The 26,909-nt window shown below is 34.8% G+C and overlaps 1 non-coding gene across 1 annotated transcript; it reads left to right on the top strand.

The window, feature by feature from the left end:
- The first annotated feature begins 288 nt into the window (after window positions 1-288).
- Window positions 289-395, top strand: LOC120125185. The gene has a single exon (XR_005516341.1). It is a non-coding gene; the product is annotated as a small nucleolar RNA R71 (small nucleolar RNA).
- Window positions 396-26,909: the final 26,514 nt, after the last annotated feature.

Here is a 26,909-nt window from a genome sequence, read left to right as displayed (position 1 = left end):
TCATACATTCCTTCTGGCTTGTGAAATTTCTTCACCATTTCAGTCAATGTTGAAATCTGAGATGCCATAGAGTTGAAAGTTTCAAAGTCTGCTGTTGCAACACAATGTCGACCAAACGTATTGTGTGTATTAGGATATTGACAATTATTGGTGGAGATTCTCTCGATGATATCATATGCTTTATTGTACGTCTTTTCCAGCAAAGCTCTGTTTGTTGAGGCATCAACCACCATTCGAGTGTGAATATTTAATCCATTATAAAACATCTCTATTTGAGTCGAATGTGGGAATCCATGCATAGGACACTTCCACATAAAATCTTTAAACCTTTCTCATGCTTCATGCAAGCTTTCATCGTACATCTGCTTGAATGAAGTTAAGTCGTTTTGAAGCTTAGCATTCATATTCGACGTGTTAAATCGCAAAAAGAACTTCTACTCTAATTCATTCTAGGATGCCATAGCACCTGGTGGCAGTAAAGTCAACCAAACTCGCGCTTTTATCACGCAATGAATAAGAAAATAACTTCAGCTTCAATGCCTCCTCCGGAACACCTTACTAAATAAGATATTTACAAACCTCCATAAAAGCTCTCAAATGGGCTATAGGGTCTTCAGCAACAAAACCTCCATATTATCCCATAGATTGTAGCATACGAAATATAACATACTTTAATTCGAAATTCGTAACATTAATAATTGACCTCACAATGTCCAGATGCAAATCATCTAATGTCGGCATCACATACTCACAAATAGGGCGGTTACAATCATCTACATTCTGATATGGTTGCCCACCTCCGATTCCAGTTGGAAACTCATCATTCTTTCCATTCTGCAGTAAGAGAAAATATCATTCCATCGTTAAACCATTTTAGCTTCACGGCGACGTCTCCAAAATATTCTTTCAATATATATATTAAACGACTCTAAGTCGTCATCGCCTCAGGGCATACACTAGTAAAAATAGAAACTAAAAATACCTACAAAAGAAAATAAACAAATAAGCAAATTAAAAGAACTTTAAATCAAACCGATGCTTCCCAGCAACAGCGCTAAAAACTTGATACTACTAAAATTGATGCAGCATTCAACTCAAGTGCATGTGTCGCATATCAAGTAATAAAGTAGAAACTATGAGAGTTTCGAGTGTCAAACCCATAGGAAGCAGCAATCCCTAGAAAAATACTTAGCCTTCCGTGGCTTGGAAAGAATTAATGTGGAAAATGCTATTTTGGATCTCTCATAATCATCACACTTTTTGCACCCAAGTACGCCCCTTTTATAGCTTGGATGAGAATTTCATCGCGCAATAGGCAAGGTCCACATTTCAGGTGTTATCCAGCCACATGACAGCTACCCGAGCTAGATGTCCCAATTCAAAAGTTTCCCTTAACCGTCTAGAGCTTGGACTATCGCTACAGTATTCGATCAACATTTCCTGCAATGTTGTGGCATCAGTGCAATAGTTTTCAATAGCAAAAATCAATTTTAGCCCTTAGCAACCCACGATGCTCCTACCATGCAAAATATGTAAAATTAAGTAATTTATCCTAAAATGCTCCTACATATGCTTAAGTTCAAACTAAACCTAGGTGAAAAAGGCTACTTACTATTTTGAAGAGTTATCACTCGGCACGCCAGGAATCATGAATTCATGGTAGCAAACATGGTTCACATTATTTTCCACGTATGGTATAACCACCCCAATTATCATAATGCATTTGTGCATGGCTATGAATGTCAAATAAAGACAATCTTGCATAGACATTAAGTTGTGATGAATTCCCCTCCACGTAAAGAAACAATTATTCCCTAATTTGGCATGCAATAAATCCTCATACGGAAAGTATTTGGCTCGTAAAATCTTTGCAAACAAACTATGAGGTTCTTTAATTAGCCTCCACACTTGCTTTCCAAGCAACATCAAATTAAAAATTCCCATGTCATGGAATCCCATGTCTCCAATATTCTTTGGCATACATATCGTCTTTCAAGCCACAAGAGGTCAACCTCGCTTCAAATACGACCAGGCCACCAATACCTACGCAGTGTACTAACCATCTCCTGAATCAAACAATCTGGCAGCAGATAATAAGACATCACATATTAAGGGATAGCTTGGGCCATCGCTTTAATAAAAACCTTTCGTCCGCTAAACGAGAGGAGATTTTTAGTCTATCCATAACCCTCGTGGCCAGTTTATCATGAAGGAAACCAAAGGCATTCAATTTATTTTTCCCAATAACCAGAGGCATAATTAGATAATGATCAAGGTCTTCTACTAGTCACACCCAAGATGGAGGAAATGCTCTCTCGATAATTGATACATATAAGCAGGCTAAAAAACAAAGTCGATTTGTCTAAATTAACTTTCTACCCTGAAGACGCTCAAAAGTAACAAGAATATCCTTGAATCTTGATATAGTTAGCTTTAGCAATCGAGTTCTTAAGAAAGAAAATACAATCATCCGTAGGAAGTAGAAGAGTAACATGCGGACTAGATTGACTCGCTCGGATACCCTTCAGGCTACCTCGACGTTGTGCATCTAACAAAAGAGCTGAGAGACCCTGAGAGCAAAAAAAAAGGAACAGAGATAAAGGGTCACCTTGATGAAGACCCCGACTTGGATGAAATTTCTGAGTTCAAACCCCATTAACCCGAACAGTGAAGATCACAGATTCCACAAACCTCATGATCAAGTTCACCTATGGAGGGGCAAAACCAAGCTTAAGCATCACTACTTGCAAAAAAGGATATTCAACACTATCATAAGCTTTCTCCATATCAAGCTTATGAGATGAACCTTTATTCGGATCATTCTTGGAGGAATAATGAAGTAACTCATGAGCTACTAAAATATTATCAAAGATCTGGCGGTCAGGGATGAAGACAGCTTGATTTTCGCTAATACATTGTTGCATATGTTGTTTCAAACGTCTAATCAGGACTTTAGACACAACCTTATACACCACAGTGCCTATACTAATGGGCCGAAGCTGCTTCATAAAATATGGATCTTCCACTTCAGAAATAAGGACTATAACTGTTTTTTAACAATGCACATAAAATATTTTATTAATTTAATAATTTAAAATCTTATTAATTTAATAATTTAAAATATCATTTTTATTATTTTTATTTTTTAAAATTTTATATACACAAATAAAGAGATAAAAAATAAACCATGATTAAGAAAAGAGAAAATCGCCTCAGTGACCAAAAATGCCTTATAATATACGATTTTAACCAACTTTTTTTGGATTTGCCAAAATGACCAACAAAATCGCAACGCGAAATAAAAATCGCAACGCGATCCCCAGAATCGCAAATCAGTTTCCAAAATCGCAACGCGATTCTTGAAAATCGCAATGCGATAGTACAAATTCGCATTGCGATTTTCCAGAATCGCAACGCGAATATTAAAATCGCAACGCGAACACATAAATCGCAACGCGTATCCGTAAATCGCAACGTGTATCCGTAAATCGCAACGCGTATCCGTAAATCGCAATGCGTATCCGTATATCGCAACGCGTATCCGTAAATCGCAACGATAATACATAAAATCGTAACGCGTATCCGTAAATCGCAACGCGATATTTAAAGCGCCATTATAATCGCTACGCGTATTTTATTTTCAAATTACAAAAACGAATATTAAGACAAAATCCCGTAATCGCAACTCATAACCTAAAACCTAAAATCACAACTCAGTCCCATCTCCATCTCTCACTCTCTACGGCGAAATCCGTCCCCATCTCCGAAGATTTCCGTCCCCATCTCCGGCGAAATCCCTCACAACCATTCACGGTCAGAAATCCCTCACAATATTCAGAAATGGAAAATCAACCTCCGAGGGTTAGTTTTTTTAATTATTTTTATTTTGAAATTTTTGCATTATTGTAGGTTTTTCATATTGAAACTGATGATAAGTTTACTGGTCATTTCAATAATAGATTAACCATTTCACTTAGATTTCATTTCGCGTTACGATTCTCTCGTTGCGATTTTCATTTCGCGTTGCTATTCTCTCGTTGCGATTTTCAAGTTAGTATTTGTCTTTGTCTTTGTTCTGTCTTTTGGTTGAAGTAATGCAATCCATTCAAGTTTCAATTTGCAGAAGAGTCGCAACGAGATAAATGAAAATCGCAACGAGAGAATGACTGTCGCAACGAGAGAAATGAAAATCGCAACGAGAGAATCGCAACGCGAAATGAAAATCGCAACGAGAGAATCGTAACGCGAAACCAAAATCGCATTGCGATTTTCATTTCGCGTTGCGATTCTCTCGTTGCGATTTTTATTTCTCTCGTTGCGACAGTCATTCTCTCGTTGCGATTTTCATTTCAACCAAAAGACAAAACAGTGTTGCAAATTTTAGTTTCAAGAATAAACTACTACTTTTTATGTTTATTGTTTTTGGTATATCTTCACAGTGTAGTTTTTGGTATATCTAACTTGGTATGTTTATTGTTTTTGTAGAAATTTTTTTCGGCTTCATTGACATTAAGGAATAAAGTTAGCCTAGCCACTACAATTGCTTCGAAGCTTTCACCTGCTCAAAGACAATTGTTTGAGGAAACCTGCTTCGGGCCATGGCTGAGAGTACAGCATCCGGGTGGAGATGCTAATTTGACCCATTTGTGGCTTCAGACCATGACATCAAATCTACCCGACAGTATACAACGTGGTGAGGAAGAGATATGGTTTCATTTTCCACCAGCGTATACTTGTTTTGGGCGGAAGGAGTTCTACTTAATCACTGGTCTACGATTCGGACACGATGATGTAGGTCGGTACACTCGTCATATCGCCCGCCCATCATGGTTATCCCGGGTTTTTCCGGATGAGTCAATGGAGAAGCCGAACCTACACGTCGACGACCTGAAGAAATTGTTTAATAAGAAAGCTGGTTTCACTCGGATGGATGACGTCGATGTTGTCCGAGTATGCCTTCTACTACTTGTGTATGCCGGCTTTTTAGGCAGAGAGGCCAGACAACCTATTCCTCGGGAGCTAATAATATTGGTAGAGGACCTGAATGCATGGAATCTGTTTCCGTGGGGTTCGTATATATGGAAAGCTACCTGGACTAAGTTGTCTACTGCCTTTGATGACCGCAAAAGTTTGCGTGGCGATAGGTCGAAATACACTTTGTCAGGCTTTGTTTGGGCCTTTAAGGTAAGAATTTCTATATAATGTTTCTAAAATTATAATTAATTATTTAACAATTACTAATTTTGTTATTATATTGTTTGTAGATTTGGATATTCGAGGCTTTCCCCAGCATGCGTACATATGCAATAAAAACGTCAAATGATATTCCCAGGGCTATTTCCTGGAAGAGGAAAACTCTGTTGGATTGGGAAGACTTAATACCATATGCGACAATAAATAATGTAAGTTAACACAAATACTTTCATAATATATAAACAAGTTATTAATAGTAGACGTTTAACTTTGTTTGAGTTTTTATATTTTAGGAGGCCAACATTCCATTACAAAGACTGACACCCACGGAGGAAGAGCTTGCCACTGATTGGTGGCAAGCTAGTCAGAGTTTTTTTGATGGCACGGATGATGAGCAGCATCCACTTCCTCCAATTCGAGAGCCATCACCTCACCTAGAGCCATCACCCGATCGACCCGACTATACACCTCTAGAACGAGAGCCATCACCTATCCCGTCACATCATCGAGCCTCTTCTCCACCATCACCTCATGATAGGCGACCGGCAAAGATGCCACGACTCCTATCTCCCTGTTCTCCACCTCCACGGGATGAGTCAAGGGAGTTACGTGATGAGGTCAATGCCTTGCGTGAGGAGATCGGTACTCTACGCGATAACGATGGTGCATGGCGTGTGGAGGTGTCAACTTTACGTGGTGAGGTTGCCGCTCTACGTGAGATGATAGTATCGTTGCAGAATGAGGTTCATACTCTACGCAACGAGGTAAGTTTAAGATTTTCCATATTTAACTTAATGATAAATTTACTCGTAATTTCACTTAGATTAGCCATTTCACTTAGATTGCTTAGTAAATTTATTCGGTTGCTGCCAATTCTGCTAAACTGTGTATTCTTTAACACTGTGAAATAGTATTTGTCTTTGTTTTGTCTTTTGGTTGAAAGTAAATTTGTTTGGTTGCTGCCAATTCTACTAAACTGTGTATTCTTTAACACTGTGAAATAGTATTTGTCTTTGTTTTGTCTTTTGGTTGAAAGTAAATTTGTTCGGTTGCTGCCAATTCTGCTAAACTGTGTATTCTTTAACACTGTGAAATAGTATTTGTCTTTGTTTTGTCTTTTGGTTGAAGTAATGCAATCCATTCAAGTTTCAATTTGCAGAAGAAGAAATAGTTTACTTTCGCAACACGAAACTTAAAATCGCAACGCGAAACCAAAATCGCAACGCGAAATGAAAATCGCAACAAAAGAATCGCAACGCGAAACCAAAATCGCATTGCGATTTTCATTTCGCGTTGCGATTCTTTCGTTGCGATTTTCATTTCGCATTCGATTCTGTCGTTGCGATTTTCATTTCGCGTTGCGATTTTGGTTTCGCGTTGCGATTTTAAGTTTCGTGTTGCGAAAGTAAACTATTTCTTCTTCTGCAAATTGAAACTTGAATGGATTGCATTACTTCAACCAATAGGCAAAACAAAGACAAATACTAACTTCAGGGTATTAGTTTGAAACATATTTTTCTTTGTTATCTGATGCATTTTGTGAACTATGATAGAATAATGACTTGGGTGAATACAATGCAAGTTTGAAACATATTTGTCTTTGTTTTCACTGTTTAAATATCATGTCTGTTTATTTACTGATTTTTGTATTTAATTATTTAGCGGCCCGATAGAGTGGATGCTTTACGTCGGGTTATGCTTGCATGACGGAGTTCACGCATCAGACAGCGTGCATGTGCTATTAAGTCTCCGTACACCCCAATAGTGCGAAGACACCGCAATAAGAAGCCCGACTCGCCTGTCATCCCTCAAGAGTCCACTCCTATCGTTGAAGAGGCCCCCTCTATCATTCCTCGAGAGTCCCCTCCCACCGTTCAAGAGGCCACTGTCATCATTGAAGAGGTCCCTCCCACCATTCAAGAGCCCGATTCACATGGCGTCATATGTAGGCTTCTTGAGAAACCCTCTGACGTGCCGGACATGATGGATTCAAGTTGGCTCTCGTATGAGTTACCGGCCAGTACCATACCGGTATCTGAAGAGGAGAGGGAACAACTACCGGACACAATTCTGGATAACACCCTTTGGGCTAAGACCGCAGTTGATTTTTATCTACATGAGCGGAGCCAGGGGTGTTTCACTGACATATGCAAGCTCACCGATGATATCTATTTGTTGCTTGATCGGTCTTGGTGGGGCGTATTATTAGGGGTCGAAGACAATGGCTATTTCGATGGGGGGTAAGTCTTATATTTTTCTTATATTTCAATTTGATTAATTTTTTTTTTAAATTTATGTAAGTCACTAATATATGTCTTTTTTTGTAAAACAGCATATCGATGCGTGGGTGACACGTCTTCTAATAATAAGAAAACTTAAGAAAAATAAAAATATACGATATACAATTATGCCGACGTCTTTTAACGCCGTTCACTTTAAGAATGCACGAGATGAATCATTTGATTTGGGCAATGGACAAGCTAAACTTTATCCTGCATGGTGGGAGGTCGATAAGGTTAGTATTTATTTTAGATTGAGTTTAAAGGTTTTATGAAATAAGTGCGCAAATGAATGAATTATTACTTATGATTGCAGGTGTTTATCCCTGTTTTGGAACGTAAACATTGGATTCTCGTCGAGCTTCAGCTCCCATCCCTTAAGACAATAGTGTATGACAGCATGATAAATTACATATCATTGGCTGATTTAAGAGATGTTATTAAGGGATGGAGCTCTCATTTGGCTAAATTCTTGGATGCGATCAATTATTGGACTCGTTCTGGAAACAAGAAGCCAAAGAAGCTCAATATTACAGTTATTAGAGACGAGACCGCGCCACAACAACGAGCGGAGCCAGAGGAGATTGTGGTCCTCTCGTATGCTTGGTGTTGGAGCGTTTGACGACGGGAAGCACCAAGTATCTACCTCCCACCGATAGAGATAGAGCTGCAGTAGGCTTGTGGTTTCGGCATTATATGGCTAAATCGATATATACGAGACGCTGCCTACCTGCATCCGCGTTATAAAAATGTCCATAAACAATTGGTAAGTTTATAGACTTTTGGTTTGAAAATGTTTGGTTAAGTACCTAGAATTCAATAATTTGTTGTTTGTAGGTTTTAGATGTGTAGAAAGTGTTGTTTGAGCAAATGTTTGGTTTCTGCAGGTTAATCTCAGAAGTGAACTGCGTGAAAATGATGTATGGCTGCAAAAGTTGATTCAATAGTTTAATTGATTGATTTTTGATTGTTTAATTGATTTGTAAAAGTTGATTCAATAGTAGATGATCGGAAATAAGAATTATTTTTTGATTGTTTAATTGATTTGTAAAAGATGATTTGTAAAAGTTGATTTGTGTAATTGATGCGAACATAATTCTTATTTGTGCTTGTTTAATTGATTGAAATGTAATGGTTGATTTTGTTGATTTCAATCTGCATTATGTTGAAGGCAAAAATGACTATCGCAATGCGAAATGAAAATCGCAATGCGAAATGAAAATCGCAACGAGAGAATCGCAATGCGAAATGAAAATCGCAATGCGGAAATGAAAATCGCAACGAGAGAATCGCAATGTGATTTTAATTTCGCATTGCGATTCTCTCGTTGCGATTTTCATTTCGCATTGCGATTTTCATTTCGCATTGCGATTCTCTCGTTGCGATTTTCATTTCGCATTGCGATTTTCATTTCCGCATTGCGATTCTCTCGTTGCGATTTTCATTTCGCATTGCGATTTTCATTTCCGCATTGCGATTTTCATGTTGGGATTTTCATTTCGCATTGCGATTCTCTCGTTGCGATTGTAATTTCCGTGTTGCGATAGTCAAATGCATGCCTAATAAGTGATAACAACTGAATAACAAGAGTTGGTTAAGTCAAAATGGTTGGCCTGAGTCATTAATTCAACTGAAAATGTTAAAAGTTCACACAAAATCCACATAATACAACGTTTGCATTTAAAAATCACCTAAGTTAACAGTCCCAAAAGGTGAAGCCAATTGTGATTGGGATTTTAAAGATGATTGCCTTTTGCTTGACACCATATGAGCTTTGGATTTTGATGAGGATCCATATTTTGGTAGAGGAAAAGATGATTTTGATGGCACTGGTGATCCACATGTCAACCTTGTATGACCACTTTCCTTGCACCGACTACATGTCGATCTCTTCTTCTCTTCACCCTTAGACGGTATACGATCGTGACTTTTTGGTCGGCCAGGTAGCCTTCTGTCCATGGCTGGTGGCAAAACTGTTTGTAAGTCATCTGGTATGTCCCACTCAGAAGGATGTGGAATAGGGTAGACAATCTCGGCATAAGTCTGTCGATAAACTTCTGTAGTGTAGCAATCCATAGCGTATGCGCTTGAATCATCTTGGTTTAAATGAAGAGCAACTTTTATAACATGGCCACACGGATAACCAGATGTTTGCCATTTCATACAACTACACGTCTTTGCATTTAGATCGACTAGCCCATTTAAGTTATTATCCAGTACTTGAAACAAAGTGTTTGAACATGGTTCAACTCTCCATGACGTTGACTTCACAACACGTTTCGTTATCTTTTTTTCAGTCCATGGTGTAACACGATGTTCCAATGTTCCTGTAAATTTAAATAAACAATACTTAGTAAATATATAAATATGATAAGTTACGAATTCAAAGAAATAATACCTGCATGGTTTCTTTTCTTGTAGTACCACTGTTGAATAGAGGCTCGAAAAAACTCCATTAACATAGTAATGGGTAATTTCCGGGAATGACGACTTAGAGCGTTGATTGATTCTGCACTATTAGACGTCATGAAACCATATCTTGCTCCAAGTTGATGTACTCTTGACCATCTTTCAAACCCGACATCTTCTAGTGTTTGAGCACACTGAGGCAAAACACGTCTTAAACAATTTATATGCTTATTGAAATCCACTTCCCGATAAGCTTTTACAGCCTTCCAGTATATCCATTTGTGCTTTTTTATACCAGCAGACCTTGATTTTAGATTTCTATACAAATGAACACCACAAAGTCCATGAAAAGCATCTGGGAAACACCTTCTAACAGCGTTGTCAATTGAGTTTGCCCTATCGGATATGATTGTCAGATTGCTAATAGGACCTATGCAATCCCTAAGATGCCCCATAAACCATGTCCATGAATCAGAGGTTTCAGATTTGCCAACCCCGTAAGCTATTAGCAATATCCCATTGTTAGCATCCATGGCTACTGCTAATAAGTTTACTCCAAGGTATCGACCTTTCAAATGTGCTCCGTCAACTATAATAACTGGGCGCATGCAAGTAATAAACGAACGAATCTACAAAATAATATACACAAGAAATATAATCATTTAAATGTGAAATGCATGTAACTAACAAAAATGAGTCAACAAAATTATATTGATTTACTAACCGTAGCACCAATGGCGATAAACAGCAACTCAAAGCGTCCATCTCTATCTGTTTTGATATGAGTTACCGACCCAGGATTTTTCAGCTTTAAATTGTGACAATAAGCCGACAGTTGGGCAAACGATGCTTCTGGCGACCCCCTCAACAATTCCAAGGCATAACATTTGGCTCTCCAAGCTTGAGAATATGATATACTAATCTTGAACCGAGCATTCATGTCAGTCATAATTTCATGTCTCCGATATACCCTGCCATTCAAAAACATTAACTCAGCCAGAAAACCACCCAACACCTTTTTGTTTGCCTGTCTATGGTGAGGAAAAACTTGGGTTCTTGAACATGTATGTTTATCAATAAAAGTCCTAACTTGAAACATTTCGCAATCTTTTATTCTCTTTGCAATCATACGCCACGTACAGTTTTTGTCAATCATACACCTTGTTTCGAAACGATCTTTGCTTGATTTGTTAACTTTTAGTTGATAGCCATCTTCCACACATTTCGTATACAAAGCTATCTTCAAGTCTTCCTTTGTATCAAAACAATCATCTTTCTTGATACGAATAACTTTTGTGTAACAATCAACTGCTTTCTTTACCAACTCTTCTTCCGGTATCTGAAGTAATTCTGGCATATTCCAGTTATACGCCCGTGGCATTTTCTTTTCTTCGGGGACTTTTTCTTCTTCTTTTTCTTCTTCAGGATTATATGAATTACAGAATGGATGTTCAACATGTTCATTCACAGTCGTAACTTCCTCCTCATTATCATCAACAATACATTCTTCGGCAACGGCTGTTTCATCATCAAAATTCGGGTATTGACCAATATCAAAATCATTACACGCAGGGTCTGTTTCTTCTTCTGAAACATCATCAAAATCCGTGTATTGACCAATATCAAAGTCCGGATATTGACCAAGACCAAATTTCGAATACTGACTAGTACTCACAATTTTTTCTGTTGGCTCATCATCGTCTAACTGGTCAATACGAAAACCGGAATTTGGTGCTGAAAGTTGATTGGGATTTGGATTAGAGAAAGGTTGTGGGTTTTGAGAAAAACTTAGTTGATTACTACCCGCTACTGACCCAACAATACTACTTCTAGGTTCAACAACATACAATGTAACATCATCTTGTGAAACACTAATGTAAGCAATGAATCGTTCAACATCTTCATTGTCGGTTAACAAATAAACTTTACCATTTCTCTGATAAGATAGCCTAAATCCACTTAGGGGCTCTAAATTCAATTTATTTGAAACACGTAGCATTAGAGTTTCATAAGTTAACTTTTGTAAAGACAATTTTAGTTGAAGATTCATGGGTAAAGGCATATTGTAAAACACCATGAACATTATCCCATGACCCTCCAAAACACAAATCTATCCAAACATGATCAACATTAGATGATTTCATGGTTGTAAATTAATTTACTAAACAGACGAGCTGCGAAACTAAAACCTGTTGCCGGATTGGGAAGGATGTCGTTGGATATAGGAACGGATGTCGCCGGAGAGAGTGATAGATGGAGATGGAATGAGTTGCGATTTAGGGATTTAGTTTATGATTTGCTGCTGTTTCGTAGTTATATACCCAAAATTTCAGTGTTGTGATTTACAGATTCTCGTTGCGATTTACGGATTATTGTTGCGATTTACAGATTCTCGTTGCGATTTACGGATTATCGTTGCGATTTACGGATACGCGTTGCGATATACGGATACGCATTGCGATTTACGGATACGCGTTGCGATTTACGGATACACGTTGCGATTTACGGATACGCGTTGCGATTTATGTGTTCGCGTTGCGATTCTGGAAAATCGCAATGCGAATTTGTACTATCGCATTGCGATTTTCAAGAATCGCGTTGCGATTTTGGAAACTGATTTGCGATTCTGGGGATCGCGTTGCGATTTTTATTTCGCGTTGCGATTTTGTTGGTCATTTTGGCAAATCCAAAAAAAGTTGGTTAAAATCGTATATTATAAGGCATTTTTGGTCACTGAGGCGATTTTCTCTTAAGAAAAATGAGATTTGTTCAAGTTTTATAATTTTTTATTAGTTTGGGTGGATACAATGTCGTATTTACTAATAGATTCTCAAGTTTCAATTATTTGATATTAAACGTTCATACAATTTTGCATATGTTATTCTTGAACCCAACTAAAAAAATAATAACAATTCTTTAATCACTGAGATCGTTTGGTTTATCGATTTTTTAATGTGAGCCCCTGGGACGATGTCCAAGCCTAGGACCGGACAGCACCACTCGACGTTTTTGATATCCATTAATTATTTCATATTTCGTTTGTTGTTAATTAAAATTCTAGACATTATCATCATAACTATCTTAACAACTTAGGAATGTAAGACGCTGCACATACTTTAAATTTGGGATTTTGGGGTACGCCTAAACCACCCCTCTCTTAGGTTATGCTAACGCAAATGTGACTTTATAACTGATAAAAATAATATTTGAGTGCAAGAATCAAGTAACTTTAATGTTTAAAAGAATTATTGTTATGTTAGAGATTTTAGGTTCAAATATAGTATCTCTAAAAATGTTTGAGTATTTATTGTCAAATGATTAAAAAAAATTCAAATAAATATTATCTTATAATTATATCATATTAATAAAGATAATTTAATGATGCACATAATCCTCGTAAGTGTATCGTATTGCCAAAAAAAACCCTAAATTGATCAAACTCGGCAGCCCCATAATTTCTTCATTTTATTTTTATATTTTAATATAATTTTAAATAAAATAATTATAAAAAACCCTATTTTACATAGAAAAATTCTACAACGCTTGTCGAGCATTGACGAGCACGGTAAGAGATGAACACCGTAAAATTAAATTATAAAATCATTAAATCATAAAGTACTCAAAATATAATTATAATTTAGTTAAAAATTAAAGTGTAATTTAATTAAAATACAATAATTCTAAGAAATAACTTTTATAAATTTATTTTAATCAAATTAATTCAAATATAAATTTTGGAAATTTATAAACCCTAGTTTAGTTCAATATATTTTAAGCCACCATCGCCGTCATTGTCGTCGCCGTCACTAGTGCAACCAATCCCTAAATAAGTTTTATTATTGATCTCTAACTCGAATTCCTCAATTAGTGTAATTAGAAAACCCTAATAATTGAATTAAGTATAATGTTTACTAAATTGCAACTCAAATTCAAACAATTGAACACTAATTTTTACGTTTGAGCCATATTTGGTAAATCCAATATCGATTTCCCGATTATTGTCCCGCCGTCTGTACCGGTACACTGGTTCGTTTGTATCGGTATGCGGGCATGCCAATACTGGTACACTATGCATACTGGTACGATATTTGTACACTGTTTTGGTATTGAATACACGTATCGGTACTACATATAGGAGTATCGATACGGGTGGTTGTTCGTGCTTTGTGTTATGTTAAGTGTGCAGACTTAGATTTTATTTTTTTCACGTAAATGATGGATCTATTCAAAACCAGTTAAGATGATGGAGTGTAAGCGTCATATCGATATGAATTCGGAGAAGACAAAAAATGAGGTATGTGCATTATAATTAACTGAAATTTAAGCAAATTAAATAAAGCAACAAATGGTACCATCAAGAAGTGGCCATAAGCTGGAGAGTCTTGACCAATTTGAAAGATCATTTAATGTAGTTGAAATAGCTAAATTTTTTGTTGTTCAAATACATGTCCTACTAGAACAGAATTTGTAACTTGCTATCCTTTGGCATAGCGGACAAGGATTTACCTCCGTGGAAAAGATGATTCATTTGGATCCGCATGAAAGCCCAACTCCATTGCATTGTCAGAATCATGTTTTATATTTGAAAGAGGTTAACCTCCTAAGTGATAAAAGTAAAGAAGAACTTATCTTCTTCTTCTTCTTTTATTATCTTCCTCGCGTATGTATAAGATCAAACCCATTCGATTTCTAAAACGGATTACTAATCCTTAACTTTTCAAGGAATCCTTCATCAGTAGTTGTGAATGACTGATTTTTCTCAATCTTTTCGACCTTGGTTACGTAGGAGCAAGTCAGAAAGATTGAGAAATATAACCATCTTATTTTATTAGTTCTCAATAGCCATGAGCTCAGACTCAAACTGAGATGCTCTAGCACTGCTTCCTAAGAACAGCGTGTCTACTGATTTCAAACCCTTATTACTTAGTTTTTGACTTTTCAAGAATATATTAGCTGATGAATTAATAGTTATTGCTCTTGTTTCTTTAGTACCTTCAATCGTTCCTATACATGTCATGTTCCTTGGATTATTTACAAGTGGGATTCAAGCTCTTATTTTTGCAACTTTAGTTGCGGCTTATATAGGCAAATCCATGGAAGGTCCTCTGGTTGATAATAGTGGGTACAATACAAATAATTTAGGAAAAATGAAATAAATCTAATGAATTAAATGTGGATTAATGGATTATTTTTTTTGTAAATTAGGAATAGGAAGTGGCACAAAAGGTATGATCCATTAATATTGATATGCATGCTCCATAAAAACTTTTTTCTTATTCTTTCTTACTTAATGAATCATTTTTCTGATTCACCGGCTCTTATCTATTTTGATTAAATGACTGAAAGGGAGTGATGAGTTTTTGTCGTATATATTATGTAAGATTTAATTATTTATTTACTTTGTGTGCATATAGGAAAATTTTGAAGTTGTACATGAGGAAAATATAAGAACTCTTTATCAAAGTGATCACAAGTTCGAAACACTCATTCATTCGGTGCAAAATATTGAAAAAGATTTTTCTATAATAAATGATCAACTTAAAGAATTAAAAGGTCAATTTGAAAAATTAGTGAGCATATTGACACATAGTAATATGAAAAGTTCATTAAAGGAGGATGCTTTAAATAATAGAGCATAAGAGACAAATTTGTATAGCGTTCCATTGAAAGATGAGAGTTTAGAGAACAAATTACATATGGAAGAAGAATTAGGTGTCACATCATTGAAGAAAAAAATCGAGAGTGGTATTAAAAAACTGAGTTTGTCTCCATTTATTAATTGTGATTGTGATTTTTCTTCTCCCTTATTAGAACCTATGGGCAACAGAAAACTTCAAGTTAATTCTGAAGACAACATCAAGACTGACAGTGATGGTTTTCCAAAAATTCTGGTCGATGTTTTTAACTTTCAATTTTAGTCTCAATCGATTTCCTTGTCAATTAGTTACGTTGAAGGATACTCCAATGATTAAAAAAATAGAGCCAAAAATGTCAACGGTCCTAAAGCTTTGTCAAAGATTAATGGCTCCCTACAGGATGAAAGTGTGATATGTTCAACTACACGTATTGATTTTGTTGATGATCCGAAATCGCAAGATATGACATCGAAAAAAGAAGCTAGAACATCTAAAGTGCATACCAAGGTATGCATATCTAATCATTCTTTATTGGTTGCATTTCATGTTTGTTTTAATGCAGTAGAAATGTTTTTATGAGTTAAATATTTGTCATGCAATATAAATATGAGGTTGGTGATGTGTTAACAAAAGATTTTAAAAAATGGGTACAATAAGTGATGTGTACAAGCAATATTTGGAGTTCTTAATACCTGAAGAACGCAGAATTTGTACGAATGTTGCTACTTGGAATAATACATTCAACGTTGTTTACATGGCGAAGAATAATATGTTGGACGTTGCCAATGTTCGCAGTGTTTTTCCAGAGAAGTGGTTATCTTAATGGTATTATAGATTAAATTAATAAATAGTTTACATAGTTAATATTTATTATTTTGGCCATTATTAATACAAGTGTTTGTATTTTTTTAAAATATTTTATAGTTTATCGATATTTATATATTCGATTTGCACTTAAGAGAAGAGCATATGCAAAAGAAGTTATATAAGCGTGAATCCTTTCAGGTAAAAAACATATGAACTAGGGATCACATTATTTTACGGGTATATATTTTAATGACATTTTCTAATTTAATGTTTCTTCAAAATATCCTTACGGATTACACAAATAGTTAGAAGACGAGAAAAAGTTATAGCATTGTCAAATTTCATACCCGATGGATAGAGGACTTTATGCCTATTAATAGTAGTAATGTTGAACATGTATAATTATAATTTGTTTTTTTTCTTGTATGTAGTTTCTTGTATTTTTAACTCACATTATTTTGTCAAGTATATGTGCCTTTACATGATATACAAGGCAATCATTAGTTTTTATTAGTTGTTGATGTTGTGGAGGGACATAATTACGTTTTGGACTCCCTTGGCGTCAATGAAGTGCGTAAGAATATTGCAGAAAATATTGTAAGTTCCTTATTCATTTATAAGAACTAATAGAATTCATGTTGTTTTTAAATATTAATTTCTTAATTTTGTTTTGATTTATTATAACATTTTAGTAAAGAGCTGGTTATGTATAAGGGTCATGCTCATTTGAGTAGATTATTTGAAGATGTTGCAAAATTTTTAATCCATTTTCTTGACTTACCGAAGCAACCAAATTCATACGTAATATAGATTTTAAATAATAGTTTATATTTATTTGTCTAAATTTCTTTGTAATAAAGTATGTATTTGATATTGGATTCAGAGATGATTGTGGTATGTACATATTAAAGTATATAGAAGCTGATAACAAGAGTGAATGGTCGAAGACTATTTTCACGTTAAAGTATACCATGCAATTTCATTTAACTATTGTGTGATATTGAATAACGTTTTATATTTGTTTTGTAGACACAACAAATGGGAGTTAAACGATTGAAAATTTTGACAAAACTTGTCACAATCAAACACAATGAAGTTGATATTTTCAATTGTCGTAATCTGCCGGTACATGATAACATTTAATGTCAATATCCACAAAAAATCTAACAAATCAAAAATAGTAACATATTTAAAATAAAGAAAGTATAAATGATATCCAAAGTGGAATAGCCACAACAAAATAATATAATATCCAACATCCAATATAATCCAACCTAATTCCTAAAATAAAGCTAAGCCTCCGATACATCGTCATCACCATCACCATCAACATCATCCTCGTCATCATCTTGAAGTTGTTGAACTGAATACTCCAACATGTCAATACACTAATCAACAATATCAAAAAGACTCATAATGCGGCCCTCCATCTGAGAGATCAACTCTGAAAGTGATGTCAAAATGACATCTCCTTCAGGTACTCGATAAATTAGCCGACGAACTACTCGAGCTGCTCGAGGTGTTGGCTCTGGTCATTGATTGCGAGGAATCCACTCATTGTTGATAAGATCGAAGTGAGCCTTTCGAAGAGATGAACCATCAATCTTATGTTTTAGAGGGAAAGAAACATCTACGGAGAAATTTATACCCTCCCTAAGGAAAATATGACTTAGGACACAACTGTAGTAAAAGGAGGTGACCATAGAGGTACGACGATTGTTGATGATGTAAACTAGATCAACAAAAATAATCTGAGCAAGATTGATGCATTTATTAGTGCGGAAGCACTGAATCCACCACGTATCGACGGTCCTAATAGTCGAATACTTACCTCCGGATGGTCGAACCCACCAAGTGATCATAAAATGGAGAAAAAAGCCATGGGTGTTTAGGGTAAAATAGAGTCGGGGTTTAGAGAACCATGAATAAATTCATCCTCAATATCAATACCCCTATTTTCTAGACCTAGATGGTTGGCAATAATTTCGATGTCTAGCAAAAATGTCTTCCCCATGAGATAAGACTCTATGGCAATAACACTATTAGTAGGTTCATCAACAATATTTTGAGCATTAGAGAAAAATATTCAAGTCAACGTGGGATAATATTGTGGCTTAAGTTGAAGAAAGGTATTGAATTTTCATCGTCTCATATGACTAAGGTATGGAAAATTAAAATTGGGAGCATCCAAAAATTTGAAATCTATGAAACGCTCATCCCGAATAGGAAAATTGTTAAACATGAGAAACATTTCCCTTTGGTCATATCTCACCCCGGGTTCATTAAAACAACTATCAAAAGAACTTGGTACAATGGGCTGAGGTTGAGGTTCAGGTTGAGGCTGACTCGAAGACGGTAAATTTGAACGACGACATTTGGTTGTAAGTTTTGATCTTGATGACATGGTTGTATGGTTCTAAACAAAAACAAATATTAAACTCCAACAAAGAACATTGTATAAAACATAGCTAAAAATTTCAATCTATTTATTATAAATATGTAAACTATATGTAAAATCTAATATAATATGTGAATAAATTAAACAAAAGGCACAAAAAATAAAAAAGATTCAATCTAGATGCAAAAACTTTAAAAAATTAACATTTGGGATAGAATCCCTTGAAATCCTTGTAAAAACCGTGAATTATTTTGATATTTTGAGTGAAACAAGAGGAATTTTTAGGAGAAAGGGGAGTTCTTAGGGTTAAGGTTTGATAACATTTGGAAAAGATGAATTAGAAACTATTTATGCCACCCACAATGTCGCGTATACCAGTACGGTTATAATAGGGTACCGATACATGTATTATACAATGCCACCCACAATGCCTCGAAAAAAATTATTATCAACATACATAGCAACAAATATTAATCATTATTCTATTTAAAATTTAATTACCTCGGATATGTCGTCTTTCATATATGTGTCAGGCATGTATCAAGCTAATTTTGATATTTGAAGTACACCAATATGCCTGGTATCCTGATCGGAAGGCTTGTTCGGAGAAGGTTCAGAGGTTTTATGCAAGTCCAACGTGACATCTTCATCGTATGAAACACGTTTCGAGTTGGAGGATGAACCTTGGTGCTTTGTTCTCTTGGGTTTTCCTCTTTCTATTTCAAAAACTATATGATCACCAATTCCAATCGTTTCTTTACTTTTATCGGTTCTATTTTTACATCCAACTTTCACAGTTTGCAATTTGAGACTCAATTTTGCAAATTGATCTTTAATCTCATTGAAAGTTTTTAATGTTTTTGATGTACGTTGACATATAGTCATACAATAAGAGGCTAAAGTGAAATATATGGCTTGTACTGTTGTTGGATTATTATCTTCAGCATCTGCATTCTTATTGTCTAATCCAACATTTATCTTGCATAAATAGTCCATCATTTCATTATACATCCTTGAGGTATTTGTTTTTCCTTTTCATATTTCAATATGACAAACATATGACGAAATGGAAAACCAACGAACTCCAACTTCATACAACAACAGTACATAGTATCGTGCGTGGTATCTTTAACTATAAGATAAAACTTCTCCTTTTCAACATGCTCTAACCAATAACACATGCAGTCATTATGTACTTCCGTTTTTTAACCAGATAATAACCCTCGTAAGACATTTCTTTGCAAAGTGTAGCAAAAGCATTTCTTGTATATACTTGGGTTGCATTACGTTTTAAACTTACCAACACACCGTCACAATGCGGTTGTTCATCAATTGTTTTGTAGTCCTAATGACCTTCCTCCCATCTTAGAGATTGTAGTTGTCTATGATGATTCACAACAAATCGATACATATTACCTTTCTGTCCAACCAAGTTTTCAATGTTTTATTCATTGACTCGAATCATTGTGTAGTCCTCAATGTTGAAAACCAAAATATACATATATAATAATTTTCTTAAATACATTAAATAAATATAATATTAAATGCAATTAATGTTACATGTATAAAAATATCCTTGCAAATATGCTTCTTCACATTTCTCTTTATCTTCATACAATTCTTGAACCCATCTCCTTCCTTCAGCCTTGTGTTTCTCTACTAATTCTTTCCAAGCCCTTTCAAAATTGGATTTAGTTCTACACATGTCAGCGCATCTCAAAAACTTGTTGAGAAAATTGTAATTAGCATTAGACTGTATATTCCTCATGATATTCCATAAACACGATCTATGTTTTACCCCGGGTAGTACTTCAGCAATTGCATTTGTCATGGCCTTATCTCTATTAGTAATAACAGTAAGAGGTTTATGGCCATCTCCAACTTTAATCAATTGTTGTAACATCCACACATAGGTATCCTCTTTCTCATTCACAACCAATGCACATCCAAATGGCATTGTGTTTCGATGATGATTAACACCAACCAAAACATCGAACGACTTGTTGTATGTGTTGTACTTGTAACATATAAAATGCAAGAACATGCCCGAATTCTTTATAGTTTGCATGCGATATACCGTCATCCAAAAATAACTTCTCTAAGTTTTCGAATTCATCCCTATGTGGCTCACAAAAAATAAAGGGTCAGATTCTTGCTTCCCATTTAGATACGCCATCATCGTTTCAACATCACCGTCTTGCACTTCTTCTCTTTTGATTCTAGATAGATAGTTCTACAAATCCTTTGGATGAAATCCAACATTCTCAATTTAGACAACTTCAGTCACGAAATTTCGCATCATCTTACTTGGATCAATTCCAGAGTTGTGCATGCTCTTAATCTTAACTTGGTCTAACACACTAATTGTTTGGAATGACCTACAAAATAAATCATTAAATAACACTAAATATATATATATATTTAGAAGTTAGTATGTAAACATTTAGTTTTGGATGCAAAACATACTTGATGTAAGAAACTTGTGTTGGCTGAATCATTTCATGGTTATATTCGGCATGGAATTTATCAACTTTCCAATATTAATACCGTTCATCCAATTTGAATCTAATAAATGCTCCATATCCAACTCGGATGACCGGTCGTTGTTGACATTTTCTATTTGGATTGTTATTTCACCTATCATCTCTACATCCCTCCTTACAACAAACTATTTTCTTTGCAATTATGTGACCACCATTGCGACTTTTCACTGTCTAAACGACTCGAACTCCAAAATATTTTACCTTGGCATAGGTATGATAAAATTCAACGCAATCATCTAAAGTCTTCCACTTCAGCACATTCATATCATTCTCATCGTAATATTTTAATTCCTTCGCAATATTATCCCATATTTTTTCGTCAATAAAGTTGTCAATTGTCTTCTCATCAACTATATGTTTGCCATCATCAATATGATTATCAATTTGTTCTTCTTCAGTACGGGTGTTACAATCGAATTCATTGTCCAATTCTGTAACTTGAATTTTGGTATCTTCATTAGCAGTAATCTCGAAAAAAATCTATATTTTCAAAAACATAAATAAAAGGAACATTAATACGATGGTAAATGGCATTATAATTGAAATAACATAGCACGAAGCAACCACCCGTACCAGTACATGTATTCAATATCAAAATAGTGTTCATATATTGTATCGTTACGCATAGGGTGCCGATACTGGCATGCCCGCATATCGATATGAATGAACCAGTGTACCGGTATGGACGGCGTGACAACAATCGGGAAATTGGTATTGGATTTACCAATTATGACTCAAATGTAAAAATTACGATTCGACTGTTCTAATTTGAGTTGTAATTTAGTAAATATGATACTTAATTCGATTATTAGGGTTTTTTAAGTACACTAATTAAGGAATTCAGGTTATGGATCATTAATAAAACTTACTTTAGGGATTAGTTACACTAGTGATGAAAGCGGCAACGGCGGCAGTGAGGACGACGACAGTGACGGTGGCGGTAGTGACGCGACAGCTTAAAAGATATTGAAATAAACTAAGGTTTATAAATTTCTCAAATTTATATTTGAATTAATTTGATTAAAATAAATTTATAAAAAATTATTTTTTAGAATTATTGTATTTTAATTAAATTACACTTTAATTTTTTACTAAATTGTAATTATACCTTGAGTACTCTATGATTTAACGATTTTATAATTTAATTTTATGGTATTTATCGTTTACCGTGCTCGTCAAATATCATCAAATGTGTCAGCGTCATCCTTTTACATATTAATCCATTCATCACTTGCCTTTAAATCATTCTTTGAAAAAATTTTAAAATAATATTTTAGATATATATTACATAAAAACATTGACAGTATTTCAAAATTACAAATTACAAATTTAGACAGTAGATATATTTTTATGAATTTAAATATTATAAATTCAGATACCAAAATTACTAGAATAAATATAGACACACCTCAATATCCATTATTCAAATATATATTATTTATACAAATGCAGATTATAGATTCAAATATTTAAATCTAACTTTAAATTAGGACAAGTCGGATGTCATCAAATGTTTAGTTTTCAAAAGTGCATCTAGACGTCTCTAAGGCATTGGACATTGAGCAAAATGTCATTGGAGAGATAAGAGCAGCACAAAACAGGAAGCCTCCCAAGTGTGTGCTTTGTAGGACTTTTTGTAACACCCACGGACCGATGCAGGTGGCCCGATCCGATCCAGGGTGTCACATTAGGGCCACCAGATTTCAGACTCGTATATAAAACAAAATACAACCTACATGCCCCCTAATCACATGCACCGTACCCCGCAAGCAACGCCAGCGGAACTCCGTTACTGATGTCGATAGTTTCACTGGTTTGATCCTTTTAACTTGAAATGGTGAGTAAAAGAGTAAGCTTTGGGAAGCTCAGTAATACAAAACTACCAGATGATGCTGAAAGACATGCAGATAAATGGAAAACATAACATTTCCTTGTTGATTCAGATGTCTACAGGTTTTCGGGATGAGTTGTGGTTCTTCTGGTATTTTCTTCGAGTAAAATTCATGAAGATTTCAATTATAGGAAACATTCAGAGTATCATGTTTTGAGGAGATTGGAATAGGAGGTCTAGTGTGTTCCAACTAAAAACCAATGAATATATATATATTTAAAACATGAATTGTTTAAAACATATTTTCAAAACCATAGTATAACCCTCCAACCGAACACCGCTATGCAGTTCCCCAGAATTGCATCCATAAGGGCTTACCCTAAGCACACAACAAAAGGAGCCACCCTAAGGGGAATGTCTTAGGGCCCAAGAGCCTAATAATGTTATCGGGGCCTCAGAGCCTACCCAAGGGTCATCATAGGTTCGTAAGGATTTACCAGTTGGATCAGAACTGAACCTCCATGCTCCAGAATCCTACCCATATAAAATCCAGTTGAAATCAGTTTTAACAGTAAACCGCAATATCTGGATCGTTATCCAGAAAAATCTCGTAAACATGACAATGAAATAAATCATATAACTGCCCTCCACCCTTACACCATATGCAGTTCCCCAGAACTGCGTCCATAGGGCAACCTTATACCCATTGGATATAAGGAGTCAACCTAAGAGAGCATCTTGGGGCTTGAGAGCCTACCCAAGAAAGTTCTCGGTGCCTCGGAGCCTACCTAAGAAAGTTCTAGGTGCCTCGGGGCCTACCCAAGAAAGTCCTTGGGGCCTCAGAGCCTACCCAAGGGTCGTCTTTGGTCCGTAAGGATTTACCAGCTTGATCATAGTTGAATCTCCATTCTCCAGCCTACATGAAAAATGTTTCAATAAAACAATGCAAGTAGTAACCAGTGAAAACATGAAACTATAGTTCATAAATCAATAAATTCCATGATTCCATAAATTAGGAACAAATCATATTTTTCGGTGAAAATCGTAATCGGAGAACACATACCATGTTGCAATAGTTCATAAGCCAATAAATCAATAAATTTCGATAAAACGCCTTTTAAAACATATAAAATTGTCGTGTACATGGGGAACACACTAGAGGATCCAAGTATTTTTCAGAGGCATTTAATAGTTATCAGGAAAACATGAAACTTATGTAATTTAATCGAATTCCAAGAACGAGGTCCTTTTGAAAATGATTGATTACTAATGGATCTACTAGACATTTAAAATTGATTCTTTAGAACCCCGTTATGATTCAGGTGCATCAGGAAGGTGTTCAGAAACCTTTATATCAGAATAATTTTATATTCACATTTACTGAGAGTGATTCCATTACTCAAACAATCAGGGGTATTCAGGATTATGTATTGAATTATCAGGATTTTGACTCCAATTGAACCAACGATCCTAACACTGCAATACTTGTCAATTATTCGGACTGTGATACTTCATTATTATTCAATTCTTATTACTGACTGCACTAGTTGATCTAATCAATATCAGAATCATCCTTGATCAGTTCTTGAGGAGATGAATATGTATTCTAGCGGTATTTATTTCTTTTCTGTATTGCAACGATATTCAATAAATGTCGACGAGCTTGATTTGGGTTTAAAACCCTTGAGGGTGGTACAACATATAAGTTCATCAACGTTTCCAGACTTGTCTGAGTCATTCACTTAATTCTAGGTCTTTGAAAGTACTTAGGTCATTTAGTAGTTAAGTATATTCCGATCACTTCGGAGTTTCCATAGTAATTCAATCATTTCCAAAATTTGGATACATACAGTTCTTCCATTCAGTTCAACTTGGTCATATAATTTAGTCATTTCAAGAAATTCAGACGTGTAAAGTACCTTCGATAATTCAGTCACCGGGTGTTATCTCAGAAAATAGAAATTCTAGGTCATTTGGTATTCGAGGTTGATTTATTCATTTCAGAGCTTGAGTGTATTTAGTTATTCTAATGCTTAGACGTTCTTTGTGTCATTTTACACTTTAAGGGCATTCCAATATAGATCTAGAATTTAAATCGATGATTTCAAGGTTCAAGTGGATCAAGAAATGATTTCTCTGGTCGTCTCCATTATCATAGCCATCCATTGTGCTTTTTACACTTGTATCATCGCCATTCCACTCAATTATATTAGTGGCATTACTTTCGATAAATTAGGCTTGAAAGTATTCTAGTTTCTTTAATCAATGGAGGTTATTTTAGTTATTTTATATCTCGAGGATATTTTGGTAATTCTTTTTAATTCAAACATATGCACCTTTTCTGATAATTGGTCAAGTATGTCTTTTCTGTGTTATTTTTCACCATCCAGGGAAGTCTTGGTCTTTTACAGTACAAGGGCATTTTTTGTATTTTTACCCTATAAGGTTATTTTTGGTAATTTCTTATCCAAATAATTCCGGTATTTAACCTTTAAAGAAATTTATCAAAATTTACAGATCTTGAAATCAATTCATTAATTATTGAATCACCGAACGTATAATTATTTCCGATCAATCTTTCAGTTTCTCTTTTTCGAGCAATCTAAGTCTTATACAGTGTTTTGTCTTTATTTCAATTTACGTTTGATTCCAATGATAGTTAAATACATCTAATGGACCGATCATTTTCATTCATGTGTTTACCATCTATCAATGAGTTTCGAAAATCATACAAAAGGTAGTAGAGTATTACTTCAATTTTCGTGTCATATCGATCGACCATTAAAACTCCATTCGATCACCCTCAAACTTTAATTCAACGTCCAATAATTCCTCGAATCCGGATTGACTCGGTCGGGTCAACCAGACCCAGTTCTACCGCATTAAGGATAAAAGACAAATTTACTTGCTCAAGTGCCCTCTTACCTCTTCCACTACTTGTTTCTTCCACCAAAAACATACCATGCACACATCTTTTGATCGAAACAACTCTCTCGATTATCGTTTCCTCTGTTTTGTGCAAGAAGAATAACGGCCCACATGTTTTATTTTATTATTTACTTTTAATTTTTCAATTTCTGATGATTTCTTTCCCTTTCATATTTTATTTCATACACTATGTTTATTTAAAGTCCTAAACATCTGAGTCATTGTTTGGAGTGGTACCCAATTGTCGCTCTTTATTTTCTTTTATTAATTATAATTTTCGTTTTAATTTTTTTTTTAAAAAATACGTCGTATTTGTCTTAAATTCTAGACATAACCGTTGTTAGAAGCAGTACTCAGTTAGCGCTCCTTATATTATTTTTTTATTATCTTTATTTTATTTTATTAATCATAATAGCTGTTATAATTTTAAAAAAATACACCACATTTGTTTAAGCCTGAGACACAAGTGAGTCCACCTAATACTTTTTATTTTCTTTTCTTAATAATAATAACAGTTTGAAATTTAAAATATCACTATGTTATTATTGACATTTAAAAAATTAAATATGTTAAACTTTAACAATGATTATTTTAAATATTTTAAACAATTAAATTTTATAAAATAAATATTTAAAAATTACTTGATTTAAGACTTTAATATATATATATAATAAATTTTAAATAATTGAGTCAAAGTTAAAAAAATTTGACAAAAAAAGTCAACAATGGACGAGAGAATATGTGATAGATGGTGAAAGGGGCAGAGAATAAGACGTTAAACATGGACATGCAATTTTTATCGAGAGACGAGTGTTCTTCACTGTTCTTTTGTTTTAGTTGCACAAAGAAATTATTGTTCCATGTGATGAAATTGACCTATATCCA

Source organism: Hibiscus syriacus, unplaced genomic scaffold, assembly GCF_006381635.1.
Source record: "Hibiscus syriacus cultivar Baekdansim isolate YM2019G1 unplaced genomic scaffold, ASM638163v2 tig00110429_pilon, whole genome shotgun sequence".
NCBI lineage: Eukaryota > Viridiplantae > Streptophyta > Magnoliopsida > Malvales > Malvaceae > Hibiscus > Hibiscus syriacus.
The sequence above is the reverse complement of the archived record's forward strand: the minus strand, read 5'-3'. Positions and strand labels throughout refer to the sequence as shown.